The sequence below is a fragment of the Lipophrys pholis genome (genome assembly GCF_963383615.2).
Source record: "Lipophrys pholis genome assembly, chromosome: 5".
NCBI lineage: Eukaryota > Metazoa > Chordata > Actinopteri > Blenniiformes > Blenniidae > Lipophrys > Lipophrys pholis.
The window spans coordinates 33,853,527-33,867,630 of record NC_137628.1 but is presented as its reverse complement, the minus strand read 5'-3'; the positions used below and the strand labels follow the sequence as shown (position 1 = coordinate 33,867,630).

At 46.4% G+C, this 14,104-nt stretch overlaps 1 long non-coding RNA gene across 1 annotated transcript; it reads left to right on the top strand.

Annotated features, from left to right (window-relative positions):
* Positions 1-3,047: 3,047 nt before the first annotated feature.
* Positions 3,048-5,852, top strand: LOC308110253. The gene is made up of 4 exons (XR_013935373.1): positions 3,048-3,354; positions 3,523-3,700; positions 4,804-4,853; positions 4,940-5,852. It is a non-coding gene; the product is annotated as an uncharacterized lncRNA (long non-coding RNA).
* Positions 5,853-14,104: the final 8,252 nt, after the last annotated feature.

The window sequence follows — 14,104 nt, the reverse complement described above, 5'->3', positions numbered from 1 at the left end:
AAACCGTGTTGGCCACGCTTTCCTCAAACGACATGCTGTCGCCATCTTCCATGCTCACTTCGGGGCTAGCTGCTAGCGGCTTCTTGGCATCCTGGTGAGCTCCCCGCGGTGCGTCTTGTGTGATAACATGTTCTCCAACCGATACGGCCGAAAAGATCGAGGTTTTATCTGTTAGAAATGTAGTTTATCGGCTGAGGGAGCAGGAGATCGGCAAAAGCGATCCTCTCAGTCCGAATGCATCACGTGACCCCCGAAAAGTCATTTTTATCAGGGTGAACTAGAACTCATGCTGAGACAGTTTCCTGTGTACCAAATTCATAAAGACGTGAAAACGAGACTGTGGCAGCAGCTGATTCACATCAGGGACTCGAGCCCCTCTCTGCCCATGAAGAAGAAGCCGCCCAGAGACACAGGCCATGTTTCCACGTACCTGGGTATTTGAAAAAACAATGATATTTCTCTGCGTTTGGGCGCCACAAAGGATGATCTGTTAAAACTCCGGCCACACTGGAGATCTGGGAAAAATCTTTGTCTCCGGTTGCATCTAAAGGGGGGGAGAGGGAGATTTACGGCACAATTGGTGACGTGGTGTTTTTCTCCAGGATCCTGATTTATTATCATGGCTTCCTGCTTCTTGTTACACTGCCCCCTACAGGTCTGGCCGCTCATAGCAGTGCTGAACCAGGTTTATATGTGGGTCAGTGTAAATGAAGATTATTTTTTAAACGGAGAGGGGGCAGTATCTTTCTTTTTTTTAAAACAGGTACGTGTAAACGTGGCCTCAGTGTAACAGGCGAGAGCACACAGACAAAAGAGTTTTTGTTTTAATTTAATAAAATAATGGTAAACTGGAAATCAAAAAGACTTTGGAAATCTCTGCGGTATTCCACGAACAGAAGCGAACTGCTGGGAACAAGATGTACTCAACAATATGGAGAATGTTAAAATCAAATGTTTTTGGGCTCTAGATGTAGAAAGGCAGCAGTTTTCTTGTGGGGTTTTTTCCTTTTGCACATGACTGTTGTTGGGCCTAGACCACCATGCTCACCCCCCCTCCGGACAAAGGAGGGGGGGTGAGGATGGTGGTATGGCATGGCGGAAAGCGCCCCCGGGCCTGCATCCCTGCAGCTCACCACCAGGGGGATCCACCAACTCCGCCTCACCCATGGTCTGGAACCCTGAGACCAGCCCAAGGAGACTGGCTGAGACGCAGCCTGAGCACAGCAGGGGTCGGACCATGACGCACAACTATAAAAGTCCAACACACGAAAATTCGACCGTCTCCAAGACGGACTGGTGTTGATCCAGACGCAGAACTTGGTATGGGGACACAAAGGGCCGCGTGTTGACTCACACGGACTGGGCCGGAACACTTCCAACTGGCAGGACGAGCTGGAGAAGCCGTGGAAACCTACTTTTGTTTCTCTCAAACCCACACAGCTGCAAGCCAACTTTGTTCCCCTCCAGCCGGGCAGCTTCGTCGTGCCTGCTAACCTGAAGCTCGCTTCTGCACCTATGCAAGGAGTGCCAGGTTACTCACAGCGTGTTTGCGGACCCCCCCCCCCCCCCCCGTGTTCCACGCCGCAAAACACAACCCAGGTCTTCCTGTCCCCGGGACACTAAAGACCTGCCCCCGGCCGCAAATCATAGGATTCTCATCTTTCTCTCTCTCTTTCATTAACCCCGCGCGTCCGCTACCGCTTGTCTTATCTGCTCCAGATAAGCTCAACACTTAGCCACACTTAGCACCCGAACTGCTAACTTGTGCCTCTAACGACAGATGTTCCGACATCTAGTTAGAACTCCGGCTCAGAACCGGACTGGCAGCGTCGTCCGGTCGTCACATGACCTCGGAGAGCGTCTCCCTATCGCCACGGTAACGCTGCTCACAAGCGCAACAGGGCCGCCATTTTGGATGAGGATCCCAACTCATCCAGCACCTGGTGGACGGTCGTGGTCATTACACCCATTCCACTTCATCACTCCAGACCATCCACACTCGCGTACACACACACACAGACACACACACACACACACACACACACACACACACACACACACACACACACACACACACACACACACACACACACACACACACACACACACACACACACACACACACACACACACACACACACTCTTTGTACATAGTGTTGCTGTTTAATAGATTAGATCTCTGTGTTAGATGTCGTTTGCTACTTGAATGTGTTGATTTATGAGATGATTCCAGAATTATTTATGAATTAATACATTTTTATTAATAAACGCCTGTTAGCTGAATTGAACGATTCTTGGTGATTATTGTGTATTTATTGTGTATTTATTGTTGACAATTCACTGGTTTGTAACATTCTGTGCTCGGATCTCACACCTTCCCTTTTATTTAAGATTGTTATATTTTACACAGAAATATTAACTAACTTAAATAAACCTTTTACAAACAAGACTGATATTTTGGTAATTACCGATTTCAAGTTTATCTGGTGGTGTCCCGATTTATTATTAATGGGTGAATAACAAATTTATTCAAATTAATAATTTTTCATTAATAAATTATTTTTGATAATTTATTAACTTTTAAGTAATTACTCAATTACTTTAGGAGTTGTTAATGAGTAAATGACTGTTTACTTCCATTAATAATTTAAATTTTTCTGAAATTACTTCCAGTGATTTATTACTTTCAGTAATCTATTACTTCCAGTAATTTAATTCTAATAACCAACCATAAATCCCAACACTGTTCACTCATTGGATAAAAACTTGCTCCTGCTCGGAGGTTCAGAGGGAACGGTTATTACTTCTCCTAATCACATCTATGGGAGCGTTTCCAATTTGACCTGCCGGTGTTTGGACGCCGGGACGTTCGGAGGACGGAAACATGGGACGGAAGCAGTGTGCTGGCGGACCAGCGGCTCTCGCTCCAGCACTTTAAATAAGATTGGATTTCTGCCTTGCCCACATGAAAGGTCAGCCCAACATGCTAAATATAATGCAGGTCTCACCACAGACGCTTCTTAATTAGTTTGACTCTGAGCGGACTCGTCTTTCATGGTGAGACTCGGTTTGAAACTCAGTCCAGCCGCGGCGTGGGGACGGCGGCTCGGCGGGCGTCTGATGTGAGGATGATACTCATTAGCTCGCTCTCCTCTCTGTTTGTCTTCAGCTGCTTCAGAGAACCGAGCTCAGGCTCACACTGGAGTCTGAAATCACGTGCAGGAAAAACGCTCCTTTAAGGCCAAAGCGGCCGCTGACATTTGCATTTGGAATGTTTCCAACTGAACTTCTCTATTACTTGGTGGAAGTAAATTGAAGAAGTCTTGGCTGAATTTTCCTGCGGCACAAACGATGGTAAGGTTAAAGACTTTACAGACTCTGCTCTTCTTTTTGTTCCCTTTCTCAGATCTGCGCTCGCCTCTTGTTCTGCTCGGAGTAATTACCGTGAGCGAGAGCGAGGAGAGGCGTCCTCACACTCGCTGCTCATTTAGGGTACGTCAACAAGGATTTTCTTTCTTTCAGGCTCGGTTTCACAGGCAATGGTTTGTTGTTTCCTGGTTCCTGGATGTGCAGCGAGGGCAGCAGTAGCCTGGAGGGCGGAGCAAACATCCTGGCCAGGGCGGCGGCGGCGGCGGCGGCGGCTTTCCACTTCAATCATGAGAAAAGAGCTGTTGAGGAACGACGGAGACTCAGAGTTCCAGTGAGCCACACACACTCACATCATACAAAGATTAAACGATATGTGGAGACAAATCACCTCTGTAATGTAAAAGAAAAAAGGTTTTGAGATGTGCTTTAAATGGATTTTTATATCAATGATGCAGGATGAGAAAGCTCAAATTCATAAATGATATCTTCTCTTAATTAAAACCAGGCTGAATCACTGTTAATATTGTTCTAAACTACCATTTTGATAATGACAATCATTTTTTAATCAAAATCTATTTTAGGAAAAGTAATGAAGACAAATTAAATGTTTATTTAATAATTTGAACATAAGAACGAGTGTTGATTTCACTAAAATTAAGACCAAATTAAACTAAGTCAACACTCATTTTGTCAGAACAAACACTATCCAACTCTGAGATCAAATCATTTTAACTTTTCATTGATGAAATGAAGATGTGATCAATTTTCTAGTTCTAGTTGAGAGAGGAGAAGCCTGCTGAGATTCTTACAGTTACAATTAAAACCATAGAGTTAAAGCCTTTATGGGTGCGCTGACGTGTTTGTACAAACAGAACTGTCCCTGAGGTCCATGATCCAGGTCCCAGACTCTTCTGGATTGATGAAGAGTCTGAAGCAACATAGTCCTGCCACGTCTTTCACCTTCTGGAGGTCAGTGTGGGTCACCACTGCTGATGGAAGAAGCCCCATGGCTGCTGGTGTCCTGATGGTCGCTGTAATCCCACAGAGCAGCGCTCGTGATCGTCCTTCACTCCTGACAGGATGCCAGGACATAGTGGACAAGCTGAAACCGTCCTCCAGCCCCGCTGACATTGTTCCACACCTCTGTTCCTAATGTTTTGATGTGCTCGGTCCTCGGGTTGTAAAACTCATGAACCTTTCAGTTGAGTCTGGCTCGGTCCACAGTGGTCAGTCCCGCTCTAGAACAGCCAAGCCTGTGGAGCCAATATCAACACTTCCATTGTGAAATGTTGGAACCCGTAGTGGTGAACCAGTGGACCTCAGACTTCACAGTCCTGGTCTCACTGGACTTACGGACAATATATTGATTAACATTTATATTTCCTCATATTTTGCATTGACCATTGCAACTCTGTCTTCTCTTGCTTCAATCAGAGCCAGCAGACCTCCGCTTGGACAGAGTTCTGCTGCAAGGCTTTTGACAGGTTCGGCCCACATCACCCCACTTGATCAAATCTCCATTGGTACCAAGTTTCTGAATTGGTTTTAAAATTTTGATCTTAACATTAAGGTTTGGGAGAACAGGAGGAGGAGGAGGAGGAGCAGGAGGAAGAGCAGGAGGAGGAGGAGGAGGAGCAGGAGGTGCAGGAAGAGGAGGAGGAGAAAGAAGAGCTTTAGGAGAAGGAGGAGGGGCGCTCACTCTGGTGTTAGTGAGCGGCGCTCTCAGTTTAATGTCGTTTTATAGAGTTGCCAGATTCCTGATCCTTCCAGTGAAAACCCAGTAAGGCTCACTGTAAACGGGCCTTAACATGTAGGAGGAAAACAGCCGATCTGGCAACCGCAGCCCCCAGAGTGGCTCCACCACCTACGTCATCAACATGTGAAGCATCACGACAAAAACAAGTAGAAGACAGCAGCTCTACCTCAGACTCTGTCTCCACCATTCATACTTCATCTTAGTATGGTTACAGTACTTTCTGGACGACAGACCACTACTTCTTTATCTTTACAAGCTTTGAACCCTGCGGAGGACGACTCGGCTTTTTAAGGGTTAATAAGCTTCACGCTGCTGATACTGGGTGATGCGTTCAGGTGCATCACGTAACTCCTAAATTTCTTTTTCTTTTTTACATTTTTAAATTTGGTGGGTGCGGCTTATATTCCGGTGCGCTCAATCGTCCAGAAATCCTGGTACTTGTCAGTGATGATTTAGGTGGAAACATCGTACCTTTTTATATAAACTTTTCCCGCCGGGTTTGAAGAAGCAACTCAACAACTTCAACATCCAACCTGAGAGGCTCATTGAACCCGGCTGGACTTTCAAGGTATGTGCCAGGAAGTAAAACATTCCTTGAGGGTTTTGTTATTATAAGTTGTAATTTGTTAGTAGAACCTGCCTGGTATATTTCCCTTTGCACCTTAAGAACTACTGTCCTTTGTTCATGTTTTAATTATTCCTCCTTCATAAAGTCCATTCAAGCAGCAGGTTTGTCTTCATGGTTCTGAGAATATCCTGTCGGGGGGGGGCTGCAGCTGCTACTAGTGAGGACTGACTGGGTGCATACCAGTATTCTGAGGGGAACAGCTCACAGCAACATATTTTTTAAAAAAAAGAACTATGAACTAGTTCATTTTTGGAACTGTGACTTTAGAACTATGATCTGAACTAGTTCATTTTAAAATTTGTGAAATGAACTTTGAACTAGTTCATGTAGAAACGGAACTTTCCCAACACTGCCTGCCCCTCAGCAAACTGAACTGTCGGAGCAGTTCTGTTCATTCCAGATACTTACGGCCTCGTTGCATCACATTAAACCAGCAGGGTTTTCAGAGAGTCGAGGGCAGATTTCATCTAAACTCTGAGCGAACTGGAGTTCAGTGATCCAGCAACGGGCCCAAACCTCGTACCAGGGCAAACGCGTACCAATCAAATCCCTCAATAGTCAATATTTTGTTGGTGATGTTCATCATCTGAGGCCACCAGCATTCACATTCTTTGTTAATGCTCTTTTTAATAACGGTCAAAAAGGACCAAAAGAAGAAAAGAAAAAAAAGGAAATCAAACGGCCAAAAGGCCTTTTTTTTCTCATTATTCTACAAAAAGCATCTTTCATCACCAACATTAACTCAGTACCACACACACACACACACACACACACACACACACACACACACACACACACACACACACACACACACACACACACACACACACACACACACACACACACACACACACACACACACACACACACACACACACACACACACACACACACACACACACACCATAAGAAGTGATGTCAGGGTGTGTATTCTGGGGTACAGGAGTAATGATTCCAATATATCGGCACAGACTAGAGACGGAAATGAGCAGCAAATCAATCTGACAGTGAAATGGGCTGCTGGATACATTTACTGCCTCAGTGTGTCTGCATGTCGGCACAAATGTCAAACAGCAAGTGGAGTACAGTGTGTGTGTGTGTGTGTGTGTGTGTGTGTGTGTGTGTGTGTGTGTGTGTGATAGAGAAAGAGAGAGAGATAAAGATAGGCAGAGTGACGGAGCATTATCCATCCATGGTAGTCAATAGGAAAAAACAATGAAATATCTGTGACCATGGGCCCATAATGTTCCTATGAATATTTTTGCTGTAGCAGAATGTCAGACGATAGTTTGCAGATGGAATACCTTGAACAGAAATGGAAAGAAAAACATAATCCTAACATTTGTACTTTATTAAAACCTCTATATCACCTAAAATGAGGTAGCAACCTGTTGCCAACATCTGTTTTAGTTTTGTAGTACAACTGTTTGTCCTATCGTACTACTTGAGAGAAGTCAGAACTCAGTAAATGTCGATGATATCAGCTTAATTTATATTTGATTCTGACGTTAGATTTTTCTTTAACTTTACTGATAAGTTGTATGTAGCAGTATAGCTAATATGATTTATATTAAGTTGACTACAAATTCAAACAGGTTCTTCATATGCTTTGTTTGTATTGAATAAATAAGAATTTTTACAAAAGGGACAAGGAGAAGGCAGGGTTTCCAGCACCAGCAGCACCAGCAGTACCAGCAGCGCCTACACCACCAGCAGCATCAGAAGTACCAGCAGTACCAGACGTACCAGCAGAAACCCAGTACCAGCAGCAGTACCAGCAGCAGCAATCGTACCAGCAGCAGCAGTAACAGCAGTAGCAGTACCACCAGCAGAAGCAGCAGTAGCAGCAGCAGCAGCAGTAGCGGCAGTAGCAGCAGTAGCAGCAGTAGCGGCAGCAGTACCAGCAGCAGCAGTACCAGCAGTACCAGCAGCAGCAGTAGCAGCAGTACCAGCAGTACCGGCAGTTGCGGCAGTAGCAGCAGTACCAGCAGCAGTAGCAGCAGTACTAGCAGCAGCAGCAGCAGTACCACCAGCAGTAGCAGCAGTACCAGCAGTACCAGTAGTAACAGCAGTTCCAGCAGCAGCAGCAGTACCTGCAGCAGCAGTACCAGCAGTAACAGCAGTTCCAGCAGCAGTACCTGCAGCAGCAGTACCAGCAACAGCAGTAGCAGCAGTAGCAGCAGTCGCAGCAATACCAGCAGCAGCAGCAGTAGCAGCAGTAGCAGCAGCAGCAGTACCAGCAACAGCAGTAGCAGCAGTAGCAGCAGCAGCAGCAGCAGTACTACCAGCAGTAGCAGCAGTACCAGCAGCAACAGCAGTACCAGCAGTAGCAGCAGTACCAGCAGCAGCAGCAGTACCAGCAGCAGTAACAGCAGTAGCAGCAATACCAGCAGTACCAGCAGGAGCAGCAGCAGCAGCAGCAGTACTACCAGCAGTAGCAGCAGTACCAGCAGGAGCAGCAGCAGCAGCAGCAGTACTACCAGCAATACCAGCAGTACCAGCAGGAGCAGCAGCAGCAGCAGCAGTACTACCAGCAGTAGCAGCAGTACCAGCAGTAGCAGCAGTACCAGCAGCAACAGCAGTACCAGCAGTAGCAGCAGTAGCAGCAGTACTAGCAGCAGCAGCAGCACCACCACCAGCAGTACCAGCAGTACCAGCAGTACCAGCAGTACCAGCAGTACCATGCTCAGCACCAATGTGCTGACGATCGGAATTGCTCAAAATGGCAGCAGTCACATGTGAGCGAAACAATCCAACTTCGGTAGAATTTCCCTGAAGGAGGCCCAAAGCCACAGTACTGACACTGCAAGATGAGAAGAACACACGGTAGAGAATTTAATAGATATAGACCTGAAGCAGCTGAGAATAAATATAAAAAATATAAAAATAGATTAAAAACTGCCACCTTCCTGTGGGCTCACCGCCTGCAGGAAGGTTCTTAATCAGTGATCTGGGTGACGGTGCTCAGACTGACACCGCCGCCACCCGGAAACGGATATGAGGAAGAAAATGAATGAATGAATGAATAAAAACTGTTTTGTGGAGACCAAAACCAGAATACTATAGCAAATTATCAAGGCAAGGCAAGGCAAGGCATATTTATCTATAGAGCACCATTCTAACACAAGGCAACTCACAGAGCTTTACAAAGAAATAAAACAAATGAAAGAAATACAGAATAAAGAAATACATCAAAGCTTTAGAAGAATTGAAAGAAATACAGGACTGTCTCAGAAAATTAGAATATTGTGATAAAGGTCTTTATTTTCTGTAATGCAATTAAAAAAACAAAAATGTCATACATTCTGGATTCATTACACATCAACTGAAATATTGCAAGCCTTTTATTATTTTAATATTGCTGATTATGGCATACTGCTTAAGAAAACTCAAATATCCTATCTCAAAAAATTAGAATATTTCCTCAGACCAAGTAAAAAAAAAAGATTTATAACAGCAAAACAAAATCAAACATTTGAAAATGTCAATTAATGCACTCAGTACTTGGTTGGGAACCCTTTTGCACGGATTACTGCATCAATGCGGCGTGGCATGGAAGCAATCAGCCTGTGGCATTGCTGAGGTGTTATGGAGGCCCAGGATGCTTCCATAGCGGCCTTTAGCTCATTTGCATTATTGGGTCTGGTGTCTTTCAGCTTCTTCTTCACAATAAGACCACAAATCCTCTCTGGGGTTCAGGTCAGGGGAGTTGGCAGGCCAATCGAGGACAGTAATGCCATGGTCAGTACACCAGTTACTGGTGGTTTTGGCACTGTGGGCAGGTGCCAGATCATGCTGGAAAATGAAATCATCATCTCCATAGAGCTTTTCAACAGATGGAAGCATGTAGTGCTCTAAAATCTCTTGGTACACAGCTGCATGGACTCTGGACTTGATGAAACACAGTGGACCAGCACCAGCAGCTGACATGGTTCCCCAAACCATTGCTGACTGTGGGAACTTCACACTGGATTTCAAGCAACTTGGATTGTGCTCCTCTCCAGCCTTCCTCCAGACTCTAGCGCCTTGACGTCTGAAAACAGGACTCTGGACCACTCTGCAACTGTCCAGTGCTTCTTTTCCATAGCCCAAGTCAGACGCTTCTTCCGTTGTCTTGAGTTCAGGAGTGGCTTGACCATGGGAATACGGCTATTGTCGCCCATTTCCCGGACACGTCTGTGAACGGTGGCTTTTGATACCTGGACTCCAGCTTCTGTCCACTGTCTTTGAAGCTCCCCCAAATTCTGGAAGCGGCTCTTCTTCACAATGCTGTTAAGGCTGCGGTCCTCTCTCTTGGTTGTGCAGCGTTTCCTGCCACATTTCCTCCTTCCAACAGACTTTTTGTGAATGTGCTTTGAAACTGCACTCTGTGAACAGCCTGCTCTTTTAGAAATTTCTTTTTGTGTCTTACCCTCCTGATGGAGGGTGTCAATGATGGTCCTCTGGACAGCAGTCAGCTCAGCAGTCGTCCCCATACTTGTGATTTAGTTTACTGAACCAAGCTGAGTGTTTTTAAAGGCTCAGGGAAACCCTTGCAAGTGTTTCGAGTTAATTAGACGATTCAAGTGATTAAATAGCCTGCTAGTATACTTTTTCATGATATTCTAATATTTTGAGATAGGATAGTTGAGTTTTCTTAAGCTGTGTGCCATAATCAGCAATATTAAAACGACGAAAGGCTTGCAATATTTCTGTTGATGTGTAATGAATCCAGAATGTATGACATTTTCATGTTTTTAGTTGCATTACAGAAAATAAAGGACTTTAACACAATATTCTAATTTTCTGAGACAGTCCTGTACATTAAAACAAATAATGAAGAAAAGAATAATAAATAAGGTAAGAGATTTATTAAGATTAGTTTAATAAGTAAGTAAAATCTATATTTTATTCTACAGCCTGTGTATCTAGGAATGTTTTAAGTCCTGATTTAAAAGAAGTGAGTGTGTCAGCAGTCTTCAGGTGTTCAGGAAGTTTGTTCCACAGGTGAGGAGGTAGGAACTAAAAGCTGCTCCACCTTGTTTCTTCTGACTGTAGGAACAGTGAGTCAAACTCTTCCTGATGACCTCAGAGGTCTGGAGCTTTGATCTTCTACAAGTCAGTCTGGGATGATTTAGGCCGAGACCCTTCAAAGCTTTCTAGAGCAGAAGGACCATTCTGAAGTCCTTTGATACACAGGCAGCCAGTGGAGGGTGGAGCAGGGGGGATGAGCTCCACCCTCAGTGTGTGTGTGAGGGGGGGGGGATGGAGCTCCCCTCTCAGTGTGGGGGGGAATGTACTCCACCCTCAGTGTGGTGGTGTAATGTGCTCCACCCCAGAAATCCTTTGATTCTTCAACATTGTTCAGACGGTAGGAAGCTGATTTGGTTCTTGTCTTAATGTGGCTGTTGAATTTCAGGGTGGAGTCCAGAACTCCACCCAGATTTCTGCCTGATTCGATGTCCTGAGTGACCTGGAGTCAAGATGAGCCCTGACCTTTAACCTTTCTTCTTTGGGGACAAAAACAATGAGCTGAGTTTCCTCTGGGTTGAGTTGTAAAAAGTGCTGACTCATCACTCCTTCATTTCCTCCGCCGGTATCAGGGGGCGTGGTCATTCACTGACACTGAGATATAGAGCTGAGTGTGGTCTGGTCATTCTGAGAAGAGATGTTGTAATGTTCCATGATCTGAGCCAGTGGGAGCTGGAGATGTTCACTAAAAGGGCCCAAGGATGGAGCCCTGAGGAACCCCACAAGTGATTTGCTCACGTTCACAATCAGCTGCTGACACAGAATAGCGGCCATCTTGCCAGGAGGATTTAAAGCCACCGAGTGTAGAGCCAGAAGTTCCAACCATTGTTCCAGTATTCCCATGCAGTACAATCTGTGACTGTTCAGTGACATTTCCTCCATGTACACTAGCTACCACAGAGTACATGAAGTACTCACTTTCACGTATTTCACGCAGTGATTCAATCCTCTGTTCCAGCTGCTTCACCTTATGAGCCAGTTTGTCTCCGTCCTTCAGCTGGACGACTTTCTGTCTCCGACTGTTTGTAGGATTCCTCTGGTTGCTGGTTGAGAGAACAAAGTACTGTGTCCCGAGTGAAGTTTTGTTCCTCTGATAAGCTTTCGGAATAAATATTATGTTGACAGAAACACAAAAGTATTTTCTTTAAAATCTGTTAAAAAGCTCTCTTGTATGTAAAAGAAGGGCGAAAGAAAAAGGGGGGGGGGGGGGGGGGACTGAAAAGGTCAAAAGCAAAGCGGAGGGCGAAGAGGACACGTCTGCACAGTAGCGAAGCCGGAAGTGTTATCAGATAAGTATAAAAAAATAACATGAAAAGCTTTTGGACTCGTGATGCAGAAGAATCACTCGGGAGATGGAGCTTTACCTTTTATACCAGCTGGAAGCAACAGAGGCTTTGAGAGCTATTCGGTCTGGGCATGGGGTGCTGCCAGCTTCCCCCTCCTCAGCGGCAGGCAGGGCGAGGGGGTGGTACGGTGAGAGTCTGTCCTGGTGCAGCACCACCACATGACCTCTGCCAGGCATCCACACCCAGTAAGCTACTTTGGACAAGCGGTACACCACTTGGCCAGGTCCTCTGCAGACCGGGCAGTACACCCATACATTGTCTCCTGGCATGAAGGGGCTCCCTCTTGGGCTGGACACCAGAGTTATCCTGGGCTTGGCATGCGTAGTCACGCGCCACATGCAGGCGCTCCCTCAGTCTGTGATAGTAGTCCATTTCTTTTCCTCCAAACTCAGGTTCTGGTGGTGCACCAAAAACCAAGTCCAGTAGTGCTCTCTTCCAAACAGGAGAGCTGCAGGTGTGCACTGGCTGGAGTCCTGAGCAGCAGACCGGTGGGACCACAGGACAAGGGGCAGGTGGCTCCCAGTCTCTCTGATGTTGACTGGTGAGAATGGCCAGGATGTGGTTAAATCGCTCCACCAACCCGTCACTCTCCAGATGGAGCGGAACTGTCCTTGTCTTACTCACTCCGAGCCGTCGGCAGATCTCATCAAAGACCTGAGATTCAAAGCTCCGCCCCTTGTCACTATGGAGCTCATCAGTAACACCGAACCAAGAAAATATTCCTCCACCAGCTTCTCCACCGTGGTGGAGGCACTTTGAGTGGAATCACATATGCCTCCGGCCACTTGGTGAAATAGTCCATGGCTTCCAGAACATAGCAGTTGTTGGAGTCGGTGACTGGGAAGGTTCCAAGGTTGCCACTACTATCCTCTCCATCGGGACCCTGTGCTGTTGCAGTGGTGGGTGGGAGCGCTGGAATCACAGCAGTGGACATGTACCTCCACATCTCCACTTCTTCCTCACCGAGACAACTAGGGCTGCCCAAGGACTATCTGACGGCTCAATCACCCCAGGAACAAGCATCTCGTGGATCATTTCCGATGGGGGCAGCCGATGGGGGCGTAGCAGTCCCGCCCCCTCAGTCAAAATGTAGTCTTTTTTTTATTCTATTTATATTGTTTTAAGTCTGTGAGGTGTTCCAAACAACCCAAAATTCTGAAGAAACTCCACTGACTTGTTAAAACCATAATGAACATCCCTCCATCCATTCCTCAATCTCCTCCATCTTATCCGTTCCCGGGTGGTGGGGGTGTCAGTCTGAGCACCGTCACCCAGATCACATTGACCCATTAAGAACCTTCCTGCAGGTGGAGAGCCCACAGGAAGGTGGAGAGCCCACAGGAAGGTGGAGAGCCCACAGGAAGGTGGAGAGCCCACAGGAAGGTGGAGAGCCCACAGGAAGGTGGCCCCCGGCGTGGGACATGAACCCTCTACCTTGAGACTGAGAGTCTCATGCTCTACCTACTGAGCTGGACGGGGGACATGAACCCTCTACCTCGAGACTCATGCTCTACCTACTGAGCTGGCCAGGAGCTGCAACACAATGAACACTTTTAGAATTTCAAATTCAGAGTTTTCAGAGGTCCTTGAACCCACCACACGATCACGCGCCTGACGTAATCGTATCAATCCGCCACAAAGAGCAGCCAGCGGCTGTATATTTCCAGTCACCTCTCGTATCACTGATATCACAATGGATATACAGAAATGGCTAACCTGGCAGCAGGAACCAGGCAGCCGGAGAAGCCCAGGAGCCCCTGCGGCTCCGGCTGAACCAGAGAAGAGGTGCATTAAGCAGTGGGAGGTGAGTGAAGTGCCCGCCAACCTGCCGGCACCCCCACTCTCTGAGACCAGTTCAACAGGAGTGGAGAGTCCGCCATCACACTCACACTCACAGCAGTAGTGTGTTTTAGTTTTACTGGAGGACCTCGGACACGACCAGCCACTTCAAGTTCGTCTAAAACAGTTTCCAAAAAAACAACAACATAGCAATGA